A 25570-nucleotide genomic window follows, 5' to 3' on the forward strand; every position below is an offset into this window, starting at 1 on the left:
AGGCAAAATGAATGAACTAAAAAATGAAAATCTGTCACTTCTCTAGCACACAGTGACCAATAACAAGCAGTCAACATGACCTAGTCTACTCTTCAATACTCAACACACAGGGCCTCTGAAAAACTGAAAGGGGATTTTCATCTTGGTTCTTGCTGAAATGTCACACCTCAGACATAGATGCATCGTGTTCTTTGTATGGGAGACTATGTTCAATTCTATAGGAAAAACTGAGTGAAAAAGGCTAGTTGGAAGTAAATACTGATACCAATGGTAATGATTTATTTTAACATATGCTTAGTGTTCTAAACAAATGGATGACTGTCTTAATTGTAAAGTGCTATGTCTCGGGGCCAGCACTGTGGCGTAGTGGGTTAATGGCTTGGCCTGAAACACTGGCATCCCATATGGGTGCCAGTTCTAGCCAGGGCTGCTCCTCTTCAGATCCAGCTCTCTGCTATGGCCTGGGAAAGCAGTAGAAGATGGCCCAAGTGCTTGGTCCCTTATACCAGTGTGGGAGACCCAGAAGAATCTCCTGACTCCTGGCTCCTGGCTTCAGATCAGCTCAGCTCCAGCCATTGTGGTCATCTGGGGAGTGAACCAGCTGATGGAAGACCTCACTGTCTGTCTCTACTTCTTTGTGGCTCTTTCAAATAAATAAAGAAATCTTTTTTCAAGAAAGTGTTACGGGTCTTGCCGTCTAGTGTTTCAAGTCCACTCAGTGAGTATTTCAGGCTTTTCTAAAGTGTTCTTCGCTTATCACTGTTCTTGCAAGCTCTGAATGTGATTTTATTTTTCTGGCTTGTGATGGTTGTTGATGGGTAAATTTGAAGGGGAAGAGACTTTTCTGGATAATTCCAGGCTTCCATCCACCATTCTAGTGCTCTGACATCATCCCCCTTTCTGATCACAGGTTACTCTCTTTTCTTATTACAGCCTGCAGCCTTCTGATCATATGGGTCCTATTTCAAGAAGCATTTGTTGATGTGATAAGATGAAGAATCATTGTAGATTGTGAATATAGGAAACATTTATAGAGACAGTGCTAAAGATGGTGTGCCTTTCCTTTGTTCATGCTTTCATTTACAAGTTGAATCTTCTTTCTAAGTGTGAAGATTTTAGAGAGGACATTCAGAGCCTGTTGTAATATTTACTTTAGAATCAAATCTAATAACTTAGAAGAGGTAGATTTTGCCATAGATGAATTGATGAGCTATACATCCAAAAATAAGATTATTTTCTTTGACAGCATGGACTCCCATGTGATCATATGTTCAAGACACTATGGTGTAAAAGCAGATTTTATTTTTCAGAATTGTTTAGACTGAAAGTCCAGGATCAAGGTAGTAGAAATTTTTGTTTTGGTGAGGACATGTGTCCTGCTGCAAATATGACAGGCTTCACCAGAAGAGAGGGAGCAAATTCTGTCTGCATTCCCATTTGGACACTAATCCCATTCATAGGAGGTGTATAATAAAGAACCTATGTAACTTAATTACCTCACAATGATATAATAGTCATAGTACAGAGAAGGATAAGAACATGAATTTTTGGCCTTGACAGTCTTAGTTTGTATCATTACGGTAGTAGAATTGATGATAATCTGGATTGGAGGATTTCCTTTAAAGATCCCTGTGCCTTTCATGTAGGTTTCAGTCCAACAACTACCAGTACATTCTGGCCTTGGTTTTTGCCATTGAGGAGATCAACAAGAATCCAAATTCTTTACCCAACATGACCTTGGGATTTGATCTCTACAATTTCATGCATAGTGAAGTGATGATGATGGAGAATCCCTTCTTCTGGCTTGTGGGCCTGGAAAAGGAGGTTCCTAATTACACATGTAGGAAACAGAGCAAGTCTGTAGTAGTAATATCTGGAACAAGCATTGCTGTCCAAATAGGGACACTGCTGGAACTCTACAAAATTCCAGAGGTGAGTGTGTAAGGGAAAGAGAGGGATAAAAGCACATCATATTAGTTGCCTGAGTTATATCACAAAAGGTGAAAAGACCAAGACATTGTGCATTTACCAATGTGTGAAATGCTAAGAGGAGGTGTGCAGAAGTTTGTTGGAGTAGCCACATTTCTTCTGAAGTAGAGATGTGGGTGAGTTATTATGTGAAATGTTTTCTTTGACCTCTGAGTATAATGGCTCATGAACTAGGGAGTTCTGATGTAGTGGATATGAGTAAAATGAATATTCTAATATCTTCTGACGCTTCCCACATTTGTATAATTTTTTCCAGGACTGAGATTGCACACTATAGCAATAAACTTAAACAGATTTCCTGCCATTTCCCTTAGCTGACTCTTGGGTCTTTTGAACCGCTTCTGAGTGACAGTGGTCAGTTTCCTTCCCTCTATCAGATGGCACCCAAAGACACTTCTCTGGCCCTTGGCATGGTCTCCTTGATGCTTCATTACAGCTGGACCTGGGTTGGTTTGGCCATCTCAGACCTCCCAGAAGGTATTCAGTTTATGTCCAATTTGAAAGTCGAGATGCAGAAGAATGGCATCTGTGCGGACTTTGTGTAATTGATCCCAGACACTGAGGAGTCATGTATTTCACTCCAGAAAAGGTTTTATATCCAGATCCTAAAATCATCAGCAAATGTGGTGATTCTTTTCTGTGACACTGATTCCCTCATAGGCATCAGCTTTCCAACATGGGAACATGTAATGACATGGAAAGTCTGGGTCACCACCTCACAATGGGATTCTGCCAGTTCTGAGGGACATTTCTTGCTCCATTCATTCCATGGGACTCTGAACTTTTCTCACCACCATAGCGAGATCTCTGGTTTCAGAAACTTTCTTCGGACAGCTAATCCTTCCAAATATCCAGAAGACAATTATCTCTCTAGATTCTGGTCACTGGCTTTTGGTTGCTCAGTTTCAGGGGCATCCTGCAACACCTTGAAGAAATGTCCACTGAATGCCTCCTTGGAATGGTTGCCTCCACATCATTTTGACATGACCATGAGTGATGGGAGTTACAACATATACAATGCTGTGTATGTTGTGGCCCACAGTGTACATGAGATGCTTCTACAAGATTTAGAAATGCAGCCAGGGAACAAGGGGGCAAAGGTGACATTTTCTCCCTGGCAGGTAATTTTGTTTGCATTGCATGACATGTACTCCTGATGTGATCCCCTTAAGACATTCTGCTGGTGTTCAAAACAAGTAGCTTAGCACCCTTTCTCCAACATAAAAATATAAATGAACCCCTGCATTTAATTTGTCATCAGATACCAGATTCCATTGACAAGTGGGAAAGTTACTTGGATGAGCATCAGTGTTGTGTGTTAGAAAGTACTCTCTCATCCTGTCCATTTAATTTTGACATTTGAAAACCTAAATTGTGTCATCCTGTTTTCCAACTCAGCAGTTCAGTAATCGCTTCTTTGTTTCAGATTATGCTGAGAATGCTTATCCACAGTGAACACAATATATGTCATACAATTTGCAAAAATTTTTATTAGGGTAGCTTCATATTACAGATGGTTGTCCTAGGTACACTGAAAAAATACTGAGTGTTGGTAGCTTTGCATTCACAGTTTAAAATTGTCTGAATATCACAGCCAGGTATTTTCATTGCCCTTGTTTTTGGATGAAAATGCCTGAAATCATGCTTACTTTGATGTAATTCTCTATCAGTTTGTTTGGTTTTAATTCATTGGTTGGCTATTATAAGCTTTCTTTGTTTATTTGTGATTTACACATGATGAGAACCTTTTTCTATAGGGGTTTTGTGTGTTATCGCTTAGGCAGTCTTCATGTGAATATCATGTATTTTTTTCAGCTACACCCAATTCTCAAGAATCTCCAATTTACCAGTCCTGTGGGTGACCTAGTGAATTTGAATCAAAAGTGGAAATTGGAAGCTGACTATGACATCCTCAACTTTTGGGATTTTCCATATGGTGTTAGACGTAAGGTTAAAGTAGGACAGTTTTCCCCATATGTTCTACATGCCCAACAGTTGTCTCTGAGAATTTGATAGAGTGGGCCACAGGAATCACAGAGGTAAGTTGGACCTGATCATAAGATTCACAGTACACATTTTTACCCACAAGTGGTATGGGTATTTGTTCAATTTGGCTTATTAAAATGACACAGATATTGAGCTGGCGCCGTGGCTCAATAGGCTAATCCTCCACCTTGCGGCGCCGGCACACCGGGTTCTAGTCCCGGTTGGGGCGCCGGATTCTGTCCCGGTTGCCCCTCTTCCAGGCTAGCTCTCTGCTATGGCCAGGGAGTGCAGTGGAGGATGGCCCAGGTGCTTGGGCCCTGCACCCCATGGGAGACCAGGAAAAGCACCTGGCTCCTGGCTCCTGCCATCGGATCAGCGCGGTGCGCCGGCTGCAGCGGCGGCCATTGGAGGGTGAACCAACGGCAAAGGAAGACCTTTCTCTCTCTGTCTCTCTCTCTCACTGTCCACTCTGCCTGTCAAAAATTTAAAAAAAAAGACACAGATATTAAACTACTCCCCTTCCAATCTAAATATTTTCTTCTGTGTTTTTTGTCTCAGCATGGACAGCACACACACTTCTTCCTCCACATGTTCTGAATCTTTTTCATGGTAAACAGTCAAATTGTATGCAATCAGTGTATTAGAATTTACAATTTAAGTGTGTAGGTTGTCCATGAATCGAAAACACTATTCTTAGAATTTAAGTAGTAGTCCCAACTATGACCAACACTCATCTGATTTTTCTCCGACTCCATGCTCGATATGCAGTGAGAGTTGCAGCCCTGGGTTCAGGAAAACCCCTCTGGAGGGAAAGCATACCTGTTGTTTCGATTGTACACCTTGTACAGAGAATGAGATTTCCAATCAGACAGGTAAGTCAGTGCCAGCCTCATGGAGAATTTAACAGCTGTTTCTTATAATTGGCAACTTCTCTATAGAGATAAAAGATGTGGCCTATGACTGCTGAGAAAATTCTTCCCACCTCCAGGTAGTAATTAATCCTTATAGTCAACAATAATTCTCACAAGGATGAAAGTTTTCACACTACCCTCTATTTCATGAATTATTTGAGAAAGTGTATAAAAGACTGATTGTCATTGGAAGGCTGACCATGTTAGAGTTCAGGATGATATATGTTGTAAAATATGAACAGAACCAATATTTAAGAATATTTACCCCATAAAACAATGTGGGACTTCTCTGATTTATTCCACTTAGCAGTAATATGCCATCATCACATGTATCATGAAGATTTTCCAATTTCTGTTTATTTTGGATGATTAGTTATTTTCACCATATATTAGGTATCATTCCAATTTGAAACTTATTGATAATTGTGATAGATTCTGGCAACAGAGTACAATCCATGTAAGATTTCCTATGTGCAACTTCATTATAGGTAACTTTGTATCTGTGTTCCTTGTGCATGTATAAATAAAAGTGCTTTCACCTAATTCACATATAACATGCTTGAAGTGAGGAAGCACACCTCTAAACAAACTGTATTATATGGAAAACTATATTAGAAATTATATAGTATATCAACCTGAGGATAATACTCATCAGACATCATAAATGGGGCTAACCTTAGCCTTAGAGAAAAATCAGTGCTTCTCAAAATATAATTCTCTAGGAACACTCACATGCATACAGGCACATACTCATGTATATAATTTATATTGAAAGAGCACAGGCTGACATCCTCATTGATAAGTATGCATAGCAAAGTAGGTCAATGCAAGCAAATTCAACACAAACCCTCAAAGATAGGATGTGGATATTATAAGAAAACAGAAGTAAATAAAAATTAGAATAATTTGAAGTTGATTGTCATCTAAAACAATGAAACTTCATGAACCTCAGCAAGACTAATCAATAAGAAAAACATGGATACAGTGTGTGTGTACAAAGAAAGTTGAAGGGGTTCTGCACAGATGTAAGAAATACTAATAGCAGAATATAATCACTTATTGGTGCTACATTGAAGAACACAGAAGAAATTCAAAGATTGAGAGAGAAATATTATGAAGCATATTAAGAAATATATTAAAAATCTAAATACACTCATGGTTATTAAAATAATTCCCAATACTTTTATTGTGGTAAACAGTTTTCAGCTTTGTATATTATCAAAAAATAAGGACATGGAACTTATTGGAAATGAAGATATAAAAGTGGCATTGTTTCAAAATGATAATGGGATTGTGTAATTAAATCAGTGTATCAGTAATTGATTAAGTAGTGCTTGAATACAAGATTAAACACACAGAAAAGTTGTTTTCACTTAGCAGTTCTGGGAAATGAAGCTTTTAAAGATGGCATGTATAATATCTTAAATGTATGAGATATCCAAAGGTGAAACTAACTAAATATTGGAAAACATCCGCAAGTGGAGACATGGGACATCATTGGAGCAATATATAGAAAAGAAGAGGATACTGACACAGTGGAGAGAAAATTCATTTTCAAGGATAAAAAGACAGGAAAGTGGAAATATGCCAGTAGGGTTCAAGGTGATCTACAAACTGACTTCTATCACAGGCAGCATCCCAATGTGTTCATTGATGGGAAGTTGCTCAAGAGTGGCACCTAATCCAGCTGATATCATGTGTACAGCTCTTCATGTTTCTCTAGAATTTAACCCATAGCCTTGCTAATGGTAGTCTCTCAATCAAGCTTGCCTTTAGAATGACTTAATCCAGATTCTACCATAGAGAGTTATGCTTCACGGAGATAGCTGGTTGCTTTCTGTGCACCTAAAATCCACAATCTTCCAGTCCATGATATTAAGAGTAGCATAGCAGGTTAAGCCTCTGCCTGTGATGCAGGCATCCCAAATGGCACCAGTTTCAGTCCCAGCTGCTTCACTTCAAGTCCTGTTCTCTGCTGATGCTTGGGAAAGCAGCAGAAGATGGCCCAAGTTTTTGGGCCCACACCCTCTTGGGAAATCCACAAGAAACTCCTGATTACTGGTTTCAGATCAGCCCAGCTCCAGCCATTGCAGTCTTTTGGGGTATGAACCACCAGGTGAAAGATTTTCTCTCCCTTACTCTTTCTGCCTCTCTCTCTTTTTCCTTTCCTCTCCTTTCCCCCTGTCACTCTCCCTCTTCTTTCCTCCTTCTACTTCTCCTATTTCTGTAACTCTGCCTTTCAAGTAATTAAAAATAAATAAAATAACTTTCATTAAAAACAAACACAAGGAACCTATTAATGTGAAATGAACGCTATGAGAAATGGTGACTTGATCAGCCATCACCCTGACTGTTGATGAGCAACTCAATGTTATCCCTCTTAGTATTTTTTTGTTTGTTCTACTTAATACTTTTGGTGGAATACTGTAATCAATACACAATTATTCTTAAGTGCTGAAACTTAACTGAAAAAGATCTCCGTGAGTGAGATCCCAGTGGAAAGAACGGGTCATCAAAGAAGGAGGTACCTTTCTCTGAAGGGAGGAGAGAACAATTTGTTAAGTCAACAACAGGAGTCACTGTGCACTTACTCCTCATGTAGGATCTTTGTCCTTAGTGTGCTGTACATTGAGATTTAATGCTATAACTAGTACTCAAACAGTATTTTTCACTTTATGTTTCTGTGTGGGAGCAAACTGTTGAAATCTTTACTTAATGTATGCTAAACTGATCTTCTGTATATAAAGAGAATCGAAAATAAAAAAAAAATTCACAAACTAAAGCAACAGGAATAGATTCAGAAAGTATGTCTTAGGGCTCTGTTCTTAGAAAAAGAGAATGTACTCATCAGTATGTAAGGTACTTAGGGAGAGTAAGTAATAAATGACTAACATGAGGTAGATGAACATGAATTTTTTTTATTTTTAATTTTTTAAAAATTTTATTTATTTGAGAGACAGAGTAACAGACAGTAGAGGGAGAGGCAGACAGAAAAGTCTTCCATCTGTTGGTTTACTTCCCAAATGGCTGCAATGGCCAGACCTGTACTGATGCAAAGCCAGGGGCTAGGCATTTCTTTCCATCTCAACAGGAGTTTAGGGGCTCAAGGACTGGGGCCATACTCTGCTGCTTTCCCAGGCCATAGCAAAAGCAGGATTGAAAGAGCAGCCAGGACTAGAACCAGCACCCATGAGAGATTAACCTACTGAGCCACTAGCCAGCCCCTGAAGAGCAAGACTAATTAGCAAAAATTTCCTACATGTCATTTTTATAAATTGTCTTCAGTAAGAAATAAGGAGTATTTGCCTAAACTAGCTCAGTCGGGTATTCTAGAAGGTCCTTGTGAATCAGAAATAACTGAACATGGGATGATGTAAATTAAATTTCTCACCAGATATGGACCAGTGTGTGAAGTGTCTGGATCATCAGTATGCCAGCACAGAGCAAGACCGCTGCCTGCACAAAGCTTTGGCCTTCCTGGCTTATGAAGACCCCTAAGGAATAACCCTGGTCTGCACAACTCTGTGCTTCTCTGTCCTAACCGTTCTGTTTTTTTTTTTTTTTATAGAGTCATTCTTTTATTTGAATGAATAAATGAGGATATAAAAATTAAACAAATACAATTTCTGGTCCCCAATAACTACCTAGTTGAAGAGACAATGAAATATATATCTATTTGAAAACAGACACAATTAGATGAATATATAATTTGTTGTTCAGAGACAACTTTGATAATAAAAGAGACATATTAATAATGACACAGGGCTGAAATGTATAAACAGAAACCATCCAGGACCAAGCAGGTTAAATGTTCACCCTAGCTTGTAAGGCATTCCATTCACTATTTTTTTATTTTTTTTAATGGTGATCAATATATATATTTTTTCCTATATTTTTATTTTTTTAACTTTTATGTAATGAATATAAATTTCCAAAGTACGGCTTATGGATTACAATGGCTTCCACCCAATACAGTCCCTCCCACCCGCAACCCTCCTCTTTCCCACTCCCTCTCCCCTTCCATTCACATCAAGATTCATTTTTGATTCTCTTAATATACAGAAGATCAGTTTAGTATACATTAAGTAAAGATTTGAACAGTTTGCTCCCACACAGAAACATAAAGTGAAAAATAATAGATGATTTTTTAAATGATGATGAAATCAGATCAGACCTATTGTCATGTTTAATCCCAGTGAGAGTCAAGTTGGGAATAATAATTTCTTTTTTTTAAAGAAGATCAGTTTAGTATACATTAAGTAAAGATTTCAACAGTTTTCACCCCCATAGAAACACAAAGCGGAATATACTGTTTGAGTACTCATTATAGCATTAAATCTCAATGTACAGCACATTAAGGACAGAGATCCTACATGAGGAGTAAGTGCACAGTGACTCCTGGTGTTGACTTTACAAATTGACACTCCTGTTTATGGCATCAGTAATCTCCCTATGCTCCAGTCATGAGTTTCCAAGGCTATGGAACCCCCTTGAGTTCTCCGACTCTTATCTTGTTTAGACAAGGTCATAGTCAAACTGGAGGTTCTCTCCTCCCTTCAGAGAAAGGTACCTCCTTCTTTGAAGACCTGTTCTTTTCACTGGGATCTCACTCACAGAGATCTTTCATTTAGGTCTTTTTTTTTCCCAGAGTGTCTTGGCTTTCCATGCCTGAAATACTCTCATGGGCTTTTTAACCAGATCCAAATGGCTTTAGGGCTGATTCTGAGGCCAGAGTGCTGTTTAGGATATCTGCCATTCAATGAGTCTGCTGAGCATCTCACTTCCCATGTTGGATCACTCTCCCCTTTATTTATTCTATCGGTTAGTGTTAGCAGGTACTAGACTTGTTTATGTGCTCCCTTTGACTCTTAGTCCTTTCATTATTATCAATTGTGAACTGAAATTGATGACTTGGAATAGTGAGATGGCATTGGTACGTGCCACCTTGATGGGATTAAATTGGAATCCCCTGGTATGTTTCTAACTCTACCATTTGGGGCAAGTCAGCTTGAGCATGTCCCAAAATGTACATCTCTTCCCTCTCTTATTCCTACTCTTATGTTTAACAGGGATCACATTACAGTTAATTTTCAACACTTAAGAATAACTGTGTATTAATTACAGAATTAAACCAGTCATATTAAGTAGAACAGACAAAAAAAAAACTACTAAGAGGGATAATGTATTAATTTGTTCATTAGCAGTCAGGGCTATGCTGATCAAGTCATCGTTTCTCATAGTGTCCATTTCACTTCAGCAGTTTTCCTTTTTGGTGTTCAGTCAGTTGTCACCGATCAGGGAGAACATATGGTATTTGTCCCTTTGGAATTGGCTTATTTCACTCAGCATGATGTGTTCCAGATTCTCCATTTTGTTGCAAATGACTGGATTTCGTTGTTTCTTACTGCGGTATAGTATTCTAAAGAGTGCATATCCCATAATTTCTTTATCTAGTCTACCGTTGATGGGCATTTAGGTTAGTTCCAGGTCTTGGCTATTGTGAATTGTGCTGCGATAAACATTAGGGTGCAGCCCGCTTTTTTGTTTGCCAATTTAAACTCCTTTGGGTAAATTCCAAGGAGTGGGATGGCTGGGTCAAACGGTAGGGTTATCTTCAGGTTTCTGAGAAATCTCCAGACTGACTTCCATAGTGGCTTGACCAGTTTGCATTCCCACCAACAGTGGGTTCGTGTCCCTTTTTCCCCACATCCTCGCCAGCATCTGTTGTTGGTAGATTTCTGTATGTTAGCCATTCTAACCAGGGTGAGGTGAAACCTCATTGTGGTTTTGATTTGCATTTCCCTGATTGCTAGTGATCTTGAACATTTTTTCATGTGCCTGATGGCCATTTGGATTTCCTCTTTTGAAATATGTCTATTGAGGTCCTTGGCCCACCTCCTAAGTGGGTTGTTTGTTTTGTTGTTGTGGAGTTTCTTGATCTCATTGTAGATTCTGGTTATTAATCCTTTATCTGTTGCATAGTTTGCAAATATTTTTCCCATTCTGTTGGTTGTCTCTTCACTCTCTTGACTGTTTCTTTTGGAGTAAAGAAATTTCTCAATTTGATGCAATCCCAATAGTTGATTTTGGTTTTGACTGCATGTGCCTGCTGGGTCTCTTCCAGAAACTCTTTGCCTGTTCCAATATCCTGAAGGGTTTCTCCAATGTTCTCTAATAACTTGATGGTGTCAGGTCATAGATTTAGGTCTTTAATCGATGTTGAGTGGATTTTTGTGTAAGGTGTAAGGTAAGGGTCTTGCTTCATGCTTCTGCACGTGGAAATCCAGTTTTTCCAGTACCATTTATTGAATAGACAGTCCTTGCTCCAGGAATTGGTTTTAGACCCTTGATCAAATATAAGTTCACTGTAGATGTTTGGGTTGATTTCTGGTGTTTCAATTCTGTTCCATTGGTCTATCCATCTGTTTCTGTACCAGTACCATGCTGTTTTGATTACAACTGCCCTGTAGTATGTCCTGAAATCTGGTATTGAGATGCCTCCAGTTTTGTTTTTGTTGTACAAGATTGCTTTAGCTATTCGAGGTCTCCTGTGTCTCCATATGAATTTCAGGATCATTTTTTTCTAGATCTGAGAAGAATGTCTTTGGTATCTTGATTGGTATTGCATTGAATCTATAAATTGCTTTTGGGAGAATGGACATTTTGATGATGTTGATTCTTAAAATCCATGATTTTGGAAGATTTTTCCATTTTTCGGTATCCTCTTCTATTTCTTTCTTTAAGATTTTGTAATTCTCATCGTAGAGATCTTTAACGTCCTTGGTTAAGTTTATTCCAAGGTATTTGATTGTTTTTGTAGCTATTGTGAATGGGATTGATCTTAGCAGTTCTTTCTCAGCCGTGGCATTGCTTGTGTATACAAAGGCTATTGATTTTTGTGCATTGATTTTATATCCTGCCACTTTGCCAAACTCCTCTATGAGTTCCAATAATCTCTTAGTGGAGTTCTTTGGATCCTCTAATTAAAGAATCATATCGTCTGCAAAGAGGGATAGTTTGACTTTTTCCTTCTCAATATGTATTCCTTTAATTTCTTTTTCTTGTCTGATGGCTCTGGCTAAAACTTCCAGAACTACGTTAAATAGCAGTGGTGAGAGTGGGCATCCCTGTCTGGTGCCAGATCTCAGTGTCTCTATGTCTCTCCTAACAGTTTTTGTATTAAAGTTTATTTTGTCTGATATTAATATGGCTACACCTGCTTTTTTTTTTTTGGTTTCTGTTGGCATGCAATATCTTTTTCCAACCTTTCACTTTCAGTCTGCATGCATCTCTGTTAGAGAGATGTGTTTCTTGTAGGCAACAAATAGTTGGGTTGTGTTCTTTGAGCCAATCAGCCAATCGGTGTCTTTTAACTGAAGAATTCAGACCATTAATGTTTAATGTGACTATTGATACGTAGTGACTTTGCCCTGCCATTTTCCTGGAGATATTTTCTAGTATGTGCTTTGAGCTGCCTATGCTCTTTTACTGGTAGGTGTTCTTCCTTTCCCTTCTTTCATATTGATGGCCGTGTTTCTGTGTTTCTGAGTGTAGCACATCTTTAAGTATCTTTTGCAGGGCAGGACGAGTGGCCACAAAGTCTTTCAATTTCTGTTTGCTATGAAAGGTCTTTATTTCACCTTCATTCACAAATGAGAGCTTAGCAGGATATGATATTCTGGGCTGGCAATTTTTCTCTCTTAGCACATGTGCTATGTCTCGCCATTCCCTCCTAGCCTGTAGTGTTTCTGATGAGAGGTATGCTGTGAGTCAAATTTGAGATGCTCTGAGAGTAATCTAATGTTTCTCTCTTGGACATTTTAGGATCTTTTCTTTATGTTTCACTGTGGTAAGTTTAATTACCACGTGTTGTGGTGAGGATCTCTTTTGGTCATGTTTATTGGGGGTTCTATGAGCTTCCTGTACTAGGATGTCTCTGTCCTTCTCCAAACCCAGAAAGTTCTCTGCTAGTATCTCACTAAAAAGGCCTTGTAATCCTTTCTCTCTCTCCATGCCTTCAGGAATTCCTAGAACTCGAATGTTGTTTTTTTTTAATAGTATCCTGTAGATTCCCAGCAATATTTTTTAGATTTCTAATTTCCTCTTCTTTTCTTTGGTTTGACTGTATGTTTTCCTCTGCTCTATCTTCTAAGTCCGATATTCTCTCTTCTGCTTCACCCATTCTGTTTTTGAGTCTTTCTAATGTGTTTGTCATTTGATGTATTGAGCTCTTCATTTCATTTTGATTTCTCTTCACTATCACACTTTCCTGTTCTACTAGTTTCTGCATTTCATTTTGAATCTTCCTTAAAATTTCATTTTCACGAGAGAGATTTTCAATCCTGTCCAGTAAGGATTTCTGTAGTTCAAGGATTTGCTTTTGAAAACTTCTAAATGGTCTTATCATAATTTTTTTCAAATCTGTATCTTGCATTTCTTCTATCTCATCATCTTCATAATCTTGGCTTGGGGTGTTTTGTTTATTTGGAGGCATCATAGTGTCATCGTTGATCTTGTTCCCTCAATTTCTGTGTTTGTTGCTTGGCATCGTTAATTCTTCTTTCATCACTGTGCGGTTTTTTTTATTTTTTTTTTATTTTATACTATGTCTGTGTTAAGTGGACTGCCTGCTGTTGGAGGAGCCTTGGAGGCTTGTGATGGGTATGGCCTGAGAGCTCTGCTTAGTTCTTCTGGGTTACGGGTGTGCAAAGTGACACCCTCCAGTTACACGTGGTAAATCTCTATTTATTTATTTATTTATTTATATATTCAGGGGGTAAGTAATATGGCACAGCATGGCTGTGCATAATTGATGGTATTTAGCTTCAGATCTCTGGCTTATACCCAAAGATTCTGTGCAGGCTCTGTTTCTCCTCTGGACTCCCACTGGGTTGCCTAGGCTACTGAATTGTAGTGACTCAATTCCTTAGCTCTCCCCTGTTGTTATGTAAATCCAGAGAGGGGGCCTGCTCTTTGTCTTTTGCAAACTCTTGGAAACTCTTGCAAGCCTTGCAGCCTTGCAACCTTTGCAAGGTTGGTGGAGAGAGAAACCCCCCACCTTTTTTTCCTTCTCTCCAGTAGTGAGTCTGGTGCACTTTCCCGCTCCCCTCTAGATTCTGACCTCCGTTTCCCCGCCAATGTCTTGGGTTATTGAGCTCACTTCCCCTTCCAGCGCCGATGTGTGGACTCGGAGCCCTGGGCGTCCCAACTCTCCCCGCTCGTGTCTGTGTGACACACACTCCCCTTCCTGCACTGGTGCGCAGACCCTGCGGCTCCTGCGGCTCAGCTTCCACGCAGTGGGTGACCTTGTTCTCCCAGTAGGTCCTCTGATTCACAGCCACTTGTTAGAGCCTGGTTATTCCACCTGGTCCATCTTCCTGCTGATGTTCATCCTGAGAGATGATGATCCAAGTACTGACTCCCATGAATATCTGTGTAGATGCAAATACAGCTTTTGGGTGCTGGCTCTAGCCTTGCCTAGTCACAGCTGTTGCAGTCCCCTGGGCAGTGAGCCAGCAGGTGGGAAGGTCTTTCTGTCTTTGCCTTGGCAGGGGGGTGCAGCAAGGATCCCTCCGCTGGAAGTTTCTTGATAAGGAGCTCAACATCATTTGGGAGGAGACTTTGTTTAGTTCGGTCAAAAGTCTGTCATTCCAAATCATCCCCTTTCAGTGGACTCCTGAAATTCCAGTCTCAGAGCTGTTGACTCCATACACAAATGGAAGCCATTATGCTAATAGGTAGCTAATGCTGCAGCAGGAAGAGAAAGGAAAGTCCCCAAGAGAAAGTGCTCTCAGCAGCTGCTGGATGCGTTGTGGTTCTTATGGTCTTTGTGAAGCACCGAGACACTCCCATAGTCAAGGCCAACAATCATTGTCTCAGCTACATTCTGCTTATCGGTTTCCTCTGCTCCTTACTGTTCATTGGTCATCCCAACACAACAACCTGTGTCCTCCAGCAGACCACGTTTGCAGTGGTGTTCACCATGGCTGTTTCCACTGTCCTGGCCAAAACTATCACTGTGCTTCTGGCCTTCAAGGTCACAGCCCCAGGGAAAAGGATGAGACAGTGGCTGATATCAGGAGCACCTAACTCCATTATTCCCATCTGCTCCCTGATCCAACTGGCTCTCTGTGGCTTCTGGCTTGGGACCTCTCCTCCCTTTGTTGACACAGATGTACACTCTGAGCATGGCCACATCATCCTGGTGTGCAACAAGGGCTCAGTCACTGCCTTCTACTGTGTCCTGGGCTACCTGTGTACCTTGGCCATGGCCAGCTTCACTATGGCTTTCCTAGTGAGGAATATGCCTGACACATTCAATGAAGCCAAGTTCCTGACATTCAGCATGCTGGTGTTCTGCAGTGTCTGGGTGACCTTCCTGCCTGTCTACCACAGCACCAAGGGGAAGGTCATGGTGGCTGTGGAGGTCTTCTCCATCTTGGCCTCCAGTGTGGGGCTCCTGGGCTGCATCTTTGTCCCCAAGTGCTACATTATTGTCCTAAGACCTGAGAAGAATGCTTTGAAAGGATTAAGGGATACAATAATTTCCAAGGAAACGGATGTTCTGAACAGTAGCTCTTAAGGCCCTCTCAATTTTCCATGGTTAGGAACTAGTATGTACAAAACTGATTTTGCATTCTGTGTTGAAAAGTAACTTGCAGAATGGAACTGCCTTATGAACAATTTATACTTCTCTTAAAATGTTTGTATTCTGAAGGAACAATTCACAGAAAATAAAGGGAGAGTGGGGGAAACCTTCCATCTGCTGATAGATACTGAAGATGTCTACAGTGGTCCAGCATTTGTTCTGAAGAGAAGCTCTTGAGGCTCTCTCAGTTTCAAGGATTTGAAACAGTATTTACAAAACTGATTTTGTATTCTGATGCTATAAAATAAATTGAACATTTTAATCACCTTAGGAACAACTTACATTTCTCTTAAAAATTTTTTAGTTCTCAAATCCCGATCAACAGAACAGAGAGCTAGACTGGGAAAAATCATCCATCTGGTGATATACTCTGAAGATATCCACAGTGGTGCAGTTCTGGTTCAGGTCAAAGAAAGGAGCTCAGTTAGCTTTCCATGTCGGTGTCAGGGATGGCAAGAGGCCATCTTCCACTGCTTTTTCTGGATCATTAGCAGGGAGCTGGATTGCAAGTAGAGAGCTGGGACATGGCTTGGCACCCACATAGGATGTCAGGGTTACAGGTGTTGGTTATATCCACCACACCCCAACACTGGCCACAATCATCCTCTCTTCTTCAAAATAATACTGTGTACAAATTTCTTAGCCTGGGTTTTATGTTCACAAACACAAACCCATCTCAGATAATGGCTCTGCTTGAAACTTTTCATTTCTGCATTTTCATTGTCAACTCTTCAACATATTGTAATATTCATATTTTAATAAAATGAGTTACATGTTTGTTTGCTGTTTTCATTCATTCACTAGAGTCTATATTAATTTTGGCTTTGTGATATAGTTGCAATATTTTCATGCAATCATTGGACATGTTAAAATCATTTTAATATACACATGAATTATCTAGGAAATCCTTAATTATATATCATTTCATATAGATTTGAAATGATGTGATAATCACACACCAAGTTTTCATTATATGTAGAACTAATTCTGCAAACTTCTTTTCCATCTGCTTATTTCTGTTTATTATCAATTTGGCTTTAGATTTACTTTTGCCAATACCAGACATAAGAAAGTGATTTTTATATCTTCTTCAGCAGAAAATAATTGAACAGAAAGTAACAATTTGAAATTGAAGTAATGGCATTTGGACCATTCACTCTCTAGTGCAACTGTTAGCTCTGTCATATTTTAAAATATTTTCATTGCTACAAATCAGGTTCCTTATCCATTAATGGTCACTCTCAGTTCCTTCTCTTCCTGATCACACAGCCACCAGTCTTTCTGTTCCCATGGATTTAATGGTACTGAGTGTTTTGTATAAATGAAATATTGGACTCTGTGGATTTAGGTGACCTTTCATCGTCCATGGTGTTTTCAAGGAGCATTCACATTATTGTGGGTATCTACATTTTTCATGACAAACTGATAATTCCTTGTAGTAATTCATTGAGTTTTGTGTCTCCAGTTAACCATATACTGACTTGTGTGTTATTTCCCAATTTGCCTGTTTGGAGACACACACTGATGTACAAGAGATTTTTGCATATTTTCTGATTTTGGAGTGTACTATTAGGTGTGTAACATTTTGATCATAAATGAATTTTATGTTGAATTTGCTAAGGAGGTGACAACTGTCTTCCATACTGTATGTGTTGTAATTTTCTAGCATGGTTTGAAGGTTCCAAATTCCCTATGGCATCTCAGACACCTAAAAACTTTGAAATTTTTTGTAGCCAGTTAGTGTTTGTGAAGAAGAGGCTCCTTCTTGTGTGGAATGGTTTGTCCATACTTATTTCTGATTAGAATTGTTTGTAATGCCCTTTGGTCATATATTTATCTGTGCAGAAATATCCATCATATTATATTCCCATTGTTCATGAATTATATTTTGTTGTTACTTCTGCTTTTCAAAAAATATATTTTCTTCTTTGTAAGTTACCCAATGTGTTTATATTTCAAATTTTTGATGATGTATACAAGTTTCATGAATTTCATATATACAGTTTTAGGAACACAGAGATACTTCCCACCTAACCATTCATCCTGTCCACAATCTTAAGCTTCTTTTTTTTAAAGACTTATTTATTTTATTTGAAAGTCAGAGTTAAACAGAGAGAGGAGAGGCAGAGAGAGAGAGAGAGGTCTTCCGTCTGATGATTCACTCCCCAATTGGCCGCAATGGCCAGAGCTGTGCCCATCTGAATCTAAGAGCTCCTTCCAGGTCTCCCATGACTTGGGCCATTCTCCACTGCCTTTCCAGGCCACAGCAGAGAGCCAGACAGGAATTGGAACAGCTGGGTCTTGAATTGGCACCCATATGGGATGCCAGCACTTCAGACCAGCACGTTAACCCACTGCTCCACAGCGCCAGCTGCAATCTTATGCTTCTTCCTCCTCCCTCTCCTATTGCCACTCTTAATTTTTGCAAAGAACTGTTTTCTAGTTTACTGTATACTCAAGAGATTAACCTTACTGTATGTAATGTGTTCTACAAATGGTATGAAGAAACCAAACTATTCCTCAAAATAAAGACAAAGGCTATAAAAAAATGGAATCTCAAATTGTCAATTTTACTCCAACATTACTTTCAGGCACTTGTTATGCTGGACAAGAGAATACATATGGTTTGTGTCTGTTTTTGATAATGGCTGATTTCTCTTAAATATCATGGTTTCCAGCTCCATCAATTTTGTTGCAATAGACAGGATTTCTTTTCATTTCTTTTTTTTTAACTGCTGATTACTATTCTTAGAATATATATACCATGGTTTCTTTATCCAGTCAGCTATTGATGGATATCTGGGTTGATTCAATTTCTTAGGTATTTTGAATTGAGCTGCAATGAACATGGGGGTATACATGACCCTTTTTCATGCTGATTTCATTTTGTTTGAGTAGATTCCTAGGAGTCTGTTGGATGGGTCATATGGCAGACCTATTTTCAGCTCTTGGAGATTTTCATACTGTCTTCCACAATGACTGTGTCAGTTTACATTCCCACAACCTGTGGATTAGGGTACATTCATTCAAATCCTCTCCAGCACAGGTTGTTTGTTGATTTCTGTAGTAGAGCCATTCTGACAGGTGAGGTGAAATGAACCTAAATGCCCATCAATGGAAGACTGGATGAAGAAACTATGGATATGAACTCTATAGAATACTACAAAGTGGTAAAAAAAAAAATGAAATCCAGTTATTTGTAACAAAATGCCGAGTGAAATAAGGCAGTCCCAAAGGGACAAATATCCTATGTTCTCCCTGATCTGTGACAACTAACTGAGCACCTAAAAGGAAACCTGAAGAAGTGAAACTGACACTACGAGAAGCAATGACTCGATCAGTATTTGTCTTGAACTTTGAGGAACACTTTACTATTTTATTTTATTTAGTACTTTCTTTTTCTATTTAATACCATTGGTTGAACTCTTGAATTAACATTGAATTATCCTTAGGTGTTTAAAGTTAACTGAAAATTGATCCATGTTAAAAATAAGAGTGCGAGCGGCCAGTTCTGTAGCACAGCAGGTTAAAGCCATGACCTGAAATGCTGGCATCCCATATGGGCACCGGTTTGAGTTCTAGCTGTTCCTCTTTGGATCCAGCTCTATGCTATGGCCTTGGATAGCAGTAGAAGATGGCCCAAGTTGTTGAGCCCCTAAACCCATATGGGAGACCTGGAAGAAGCTCCTGGCTCCTGGCTTCTGATTGGTGTAGCTCTGGCAATTGCAGCTATCTGGGGAGTGAACCGGTGGATGGAAAGCCTTTCTCTTTGTCTCTACCTCTCTCTGTAACTCTGTCTTTCAAATAAATAAAATAAGTCTTTCAAAAAATAAGAGTGAGATAAGAGAGGGAGGAGATGCACCATTCGGCACACGCTCTCTCAGACTTATGCCTATGGGTAAAGCTAAAAACATGCCATGGGACCCCAAATCCCATTAAGTTGGTAGGCACGTACACCATCTTACTAGTTAAAATGATCCGTTTAAGTTCATAATTCATCATAAATACAGCATTTAGTATCAAGGGGATCACATAAAAAAGACCAGTGTCTGCTAATAATAATTATGGAATTAAAAAGGAGAGAACAATCCAACATAGGATGCTGGATACACAGCAGACTCATAGAACTACAAATGCCCTAAAAAGCACTTTGGCCTCAGAATCAGCCCTTAAGGCATTTGGATTTAGCTGAAAAGCCCATGAGAGGAATGGAGGCATGGAAAGCCCAGACACTGTGGCAAAAAAAAAAAAAAAAATGCCTGATAGCAAGATCTCTGTGAGTGAGATCCTGGGGGAAAGAATGGGCCATAAAAGAAGGAAGTACCTTTTTCTGAACTGAGGAGAGATCTTGCACTTTGATTATGGCCTTGTCTAAATAAGGTTGGAGTTTGTGAACTCAAGAGCCTTCCATAGCCTTGGCAGCTCATGACAAAAGCCTCGGGTGATTACTGACATCATAAATAAGAGTGTCAATTGTTAAATCAACAACAGGGGTCACTGTGCACTTGCTCCCATATAGGACCTCTGTGCTTAATGTGTTGTACTATGAGAATTAATGGTAAAATGAATCTTCAAACAGTACTTTTTACTTTGTGTGTCTGTGTGGGTGCCAACTGTTGAAATTTTACTTAGTATAAAGTTGATCTTCTGTATATAAAGATAATAAAATGAATCTGAATGAAGAATAGGATGGGAAAAGGAGTAGTAAATGGGATGGTTTGGGGTGGGAAGTTTGTTATGGGAGGAAGAACTGCTGCAATCCAAAAGTTGTACTTTTGAAAGTTACTTTTATTAAATAAAAGTTTTCTATGAAAAAAAGAATGTAGAAGATAAGTGATAAATATGAAAGAAACATTTAAGCAAAAAATGACAAGTAGATCTGGGTGCCAAATTTTTTGAAATTTATGCATAATGTTTCATAACACACATTTCCAATACATTTTTGAAGCCTTCTCATTGCATGGAATTCATCCTCTCCATTCCCAACCTTTGTTCAGTGATTCTGGTGCATTCAGATTGACTCTACTTTTAGTTTCCACACATTAGAGAGTACAGGAGATGTTTGCTCTCTGATTAGATTTAATTTTCTTGTTTAACTGAATAGACTACAAGTTTCATCATGGTACTGGTAATAAATCTAACTCATCAAGACATTATATTTCATTTTTATGCAAGTCAGTGAATTCTGTGTGTTTTGTGCCTATACTTCATCTCAATTTGCAGGAGCCACCATTCAAAATCTCACTAATGGCATCATACTAGGCAATGGAAAATGTGTTTTGCTTAAAATATTAGGCATCTCATTTATAGCAGTTTGAGTTTATTAAACTTCTGAATGGAATAATAGAGTTCTCTTCCATGCTCTCTTGTTTCCCTCCTCATTAGATTTACTTCATTACTGATACCTCACACTGATATGCAAGTACAAATGATTAGTCAGTGTTGATCATCATTACTGCTTACAAGACATACTATCCATTTTGTTCAGTCATGTTGTGCAGTTTGTTGGTTTTGCAAAGTGTTAAAGGTACATAGCTGCTCTGATGGTGTCCTACATGAGTCCTTAAAGTCCCTTGTATTCAAGAAGTACAAGTGTCTGCATGCGTCATTCTGCCCTTGGTGTTTGTCGTGGTGGAAATAAAGTGATGACTTCCAGCTGGTATTGTCTGCCTTAGAGTAAAAAGTGAGAAGTCCTCAAATAGTCCCTGGTTCTCATGAGAGCATTAACCAAGGTTGTCAGTGTGAAAACAGATTACCATGAGATTACTTTGGTTAACAGCAATGTGGAAGGGTTTCATATTTTACAACTGAAGATGTGATGATTTGACATACAGAATGAAACTCCTGAATTCAGGGTGATTACTGGTTCCACAGTGCTTGAGAATCAGAAGGCCTATTGGGTATCTCTGTAAACAGGATTTGCTTTGGGTCTGTGTGGCATCAAGGTGATGTGTGGCTCCATAGAACACGGGGACTGGAGACTGCCCCATTGTTCTTTGGATCTTTGAAGTGTGTTACACTGGATTTTTCTGGTCAGAAATCTTACTGAGAAACTCACCTGATGCCTTCTTCATGCCCTGTGATGCAATCCAGGAGCATATTTGCCAAAAGTTTATGGAGAAGTTTATTGACAAAGCCCATGGACCAAAAGTAACTAATAGGAGTTATGCCCTTGTGTCTTTGTATCCATGGACTTGGAGGAAATACTGGCGCCTGGGGTGAAGAGGATGATTCACAAACATGTTTTCCTTCTTGTGTTTTTCACCAGGACAGAAGCCTTGAGCTGCAGAACCTCAGGGCAGAAAGGGCTCCAGATTCCCACATGGACGAATGGACAGCTAGTGGAAAGAAATCAGATCGAGCAGTATTAAAGTGGCTTAATTCAAGGAATCTCAGACACACACACACACAAACACACACACATATACATGCAATTTGTATGCACCTGCATGACCCTTCATGTTCCACTGCGGTGGTTTCTTAGTGTTTTTGCAGGCATTGAAGATGTTTCCTTTGAATTTTCTGTTGCTCTTTTTGCAGGTGTGTCTCCTTGTGACTTGTCATGATGATCAGAACTGCTTTTTCCAGATGGAACGGAGTTATTACAAGGATGGAGATATTGAGATCGCTGCCTTTTTCCCTATTTACATACACCTCGTTAACAGAATCATGAATATTATCAAAAAATATCTCACATTCAGACAGTAAGTTCTCTTTTCAATAATCATTTTTCCTTGATTTACATAATAGATGCTTATTATTGGGTCTACAGATGGATAAACATATGCATTGTGTGTCCCTGCCCTTTCCATTTCTGTCCCACCTAAAAAGTTCTGATAATTAACTTGGGGCATGTGGAAGACATTTCTTTCTGCCTGGCACATTGCATTGTTCAGAGAAATGTTATCTCATCATAGGAGGAAGCAGAGTCTGGTTGGTATCTTCCTGTCCTTCCCTGTCCACATTCATCAGCTCAGGGGCCTATTGTGCTTCAGCAGCATTTTCTTACAGAACACATGCCCTGTAATGAACAAATCTGAGTTACATGAGCTCTTCCACATATGCTCACAAACTTTTATGCTATGTATTAGAGTTGGGGCCATGAGCTCACTTCATTTTTTCTACAGTCAAAATGGAGAAAAGATATTCAAGAAAGTAAGATTTTGCTAAGTAAAAGTAATCTCAGACCACAAGTATAATAATAATTATTTTTTTGACAGACAGAGTGGACAGTGATAGAGAGAGACAGAGAGAAAGGTCCTCCTTTTGCCATTGGTTCACCCTCCAATGGCTGTCACGGCTGGCGTGCTGAGGCCAGCGTACTGTGCTGATCCAAAGGCAGGAGCCAGGTGCTTATCCTGGTCTCCCATGGGGTGCAGGGCCCAAGCACCTGGGCCTTCCTCCACTGCACTCCCGGGCCATGGCAGAGAGCTGGCCTGGAAGAGGGGCAACTGGGACAGAATCCGGCACCCCAATAGGGACTAGAACCCAGTGTGCTGGTGCCGCTAGGTGGAGGATTAGCCTATTGAGCCACGACGCCGGCCAATATATTTTAATTATGAATATACCCATAAGAATGTTAATGGTTTGAATCTACAACATTGAGGATGTGCCCCTGATCCTTTTTCTGGGAAAACACATTTCAGAAGGGGGATTATTCTGCTTCTGCCCCTCTTTAAGATACTTTCTACCTGTAGCTAAGTATAAATGTTTAATATATATTTATATATGAAAAATTCAAGCCTATAGAATATAGTATCTTTTAGGACAGTGAAATTGTTTTCCTCACATCTGTTTATTTTGGTGGTGATTTCTAATTGGTTTCTACTGTAATGCTATAAGCTATAGGGTGATGATACATAGATCTTTGATAGAAGGTAGATATTATAACATAGATCATTGCAGTATCATTAAAACTAATGGATTTGAGAACTATAGTTGGTGCCACCAAGGTGAGGCAACTGATCAAGTATTTTAGGCATTTGTCCTAAGTTCTATCCAGAAAAAATCTAATGGATACTAGCTTGGTATAATGATATTATTCACTTCACATGATTTTTATAAATTTGCCTAATTTGATATGTGCACATGGCATCCCAATTAGGAAATATGTATTTATTAGTAGTAGTGGTATGCATGGTTATGCATGCAGTACATCTTTTAAGTTTACCCTAAATGATGGAGACCAGAAGAGTGTAAATTTCCAGTAGCAGGAATAGATTTTTATGAATAGAGCCCAGGTTCCTCCAAGATGTATACTATGCAAACCGGAGATCATAATCAAATCTTAGCAAACCCAGGAGAAAATGCCTGTGTTAATGATACTTGCGAATACAAGTAGTATTTAACTATCAATAGATTTAACACTATAACCTCCAATATAAGATTCACCAACTTTAGAAAATATAATACTTACTGATTAACTGTTCTTAAAGATAAGGAACACAACATAGAACAGATTGAAATGGCAACTCTCACAAATGTCCAGGGTGTCCAAAAACCTTTTAAACCTTTTGTTACCAATGGGAGCTGGAGAAAGAAATGAGAGGATGAGGAATTGATGGAAATGTAGAAGAATGAGGAGAGGAACAGAGAAATATGAAATACAAAACAGAATATTATTTGCTACTTTCAGCAAGAATTTTTAAATTTCTTCATTCTACATACAAAGTATGAATGACAAATTTGATAACAAATATTGTTAGAAATTAGATATATATAAAACAATAGATATCCAGCTACTCTTTACATGGTAATGGAACACCTATATATAAATATAAGGAGAGAATATGTATATAATATGCATGCATACATATATATTATGTTGCAACATGCACCGAGGAATGGAAAACTGTCACTTCCTCTGCAGCGCACAGTGACCCTTAACAAGCAGTGTCCATGACCTGGTCTATTCATGGAGACTCAACACACAGTAGATCTGAAATACATACAAGAGACTCCTCATTTGCATTCTTTGTGAAATGCCAGATCCCAGAAAGTAGAAATGCATCATGTTCTTTGCATGGAAGGCTGTTTATGTTTGGTTCTGTAGGGAAAATTGGGTGAATAAGGCCAGTTTGGAGTATATACTTATACCACTGATAATGATTTACTTTCATATATACCTAGTGTTCTAAATAAATGCATGACTGTCTTAATTGTAAAGCCTTTCACATCTACCCAGGCAGTGTTTCAGTCTTCTCTAAAGTGTTCACTGTTTTCCTTATTTCAAGCTCTGAATCTGATTTCATTTTCCTGGCTTGTGATGGTGATTGATGGGGAAGAGATTTGATGGGGAAGAGATTTTTCTGCATAAAATCCAGACTTCCACCTATCATTCTCAGTACTCTGATATTCTTCCTCTTTCTGATTACATAGCCTTCAGTTGAGTTACTCTCTTTTCCCATTACAACCTGCAGCCTTATGATCACAGGATTCCTATTTGAAGAATCATTTAATGATGTGATAAAATGAAGCAGCCTTGTAGTTTGTGAATGTAGGAAACATTTAGAGGCAGTGCTAAAGAGGATGTGTCTTTACTTGTCAAGCTTTCTTTGAGAACTTGAATGTTCTTTCTAGGTGTGCATGAACTTTGAAAAGGGCATTCCAGAGCCTATTATAGCATTTACTTTAGATATCAAATATCAAACTTAGAAGAGGTATGTGTTGCCAGGGATGATTTAAATTGATGAGGTTTGTATTAAAAATAAGATCATATTTTTGGCTGTATGGACAGCCATGTGATATCATGCCAAAGGCATTATACTGTAAAACAAATCATATTTTTCAGAATAGTTTAGGCTGGGAGACAAGGATCAAGGGAGTAGTAGCTTTGTTTCTGGTGAGGACATGTGTTCTGCAAATATGACACTCTTAACACGCTGTCCTCAGCAAATGTATGAATAAGGATTAGAACATACGAATGTTTGGCCATGACCAATCCAACTGTCACAGTAAATGCAGTAGAATTGATGATAATCTGGATTTGAGGCTTCTCCCTTAAAGATCCTTGTGCCCTTCATGCAGGTTTCAGTCC

General features: G+C 39.0%; 1 pseudogene; it reads left to right on the forward strand.

Annotated features, from left to right (window-relative positions):
• The first annotated feature begins 2678 nt into the window (after positions 1-2678).
• On the forward strand, positions 2679-16316 carry LOC103344978 (vomeronasal type-2 receptor 116-like; annotated as a pseudogene).
• Positions 16317-25570: the final 9254 nt, after the last annotated feature.

Source organism: Oryctolagus cuniculus (assembly GCF_964237555.1).
Source record: "Oryctolagus cuniculus chromosome 16 unlocalized genomic scaffold, mOryCun1.1 SUPER_16_unloc_1, whole genome shotgun sequence".
Lineage (NCBI taxonomy): Eukaryota > Metazoa > Chordata > Mammalia > Lagomorpha > Leporidae > Oryctolagus > Oryctolagus cuniculus.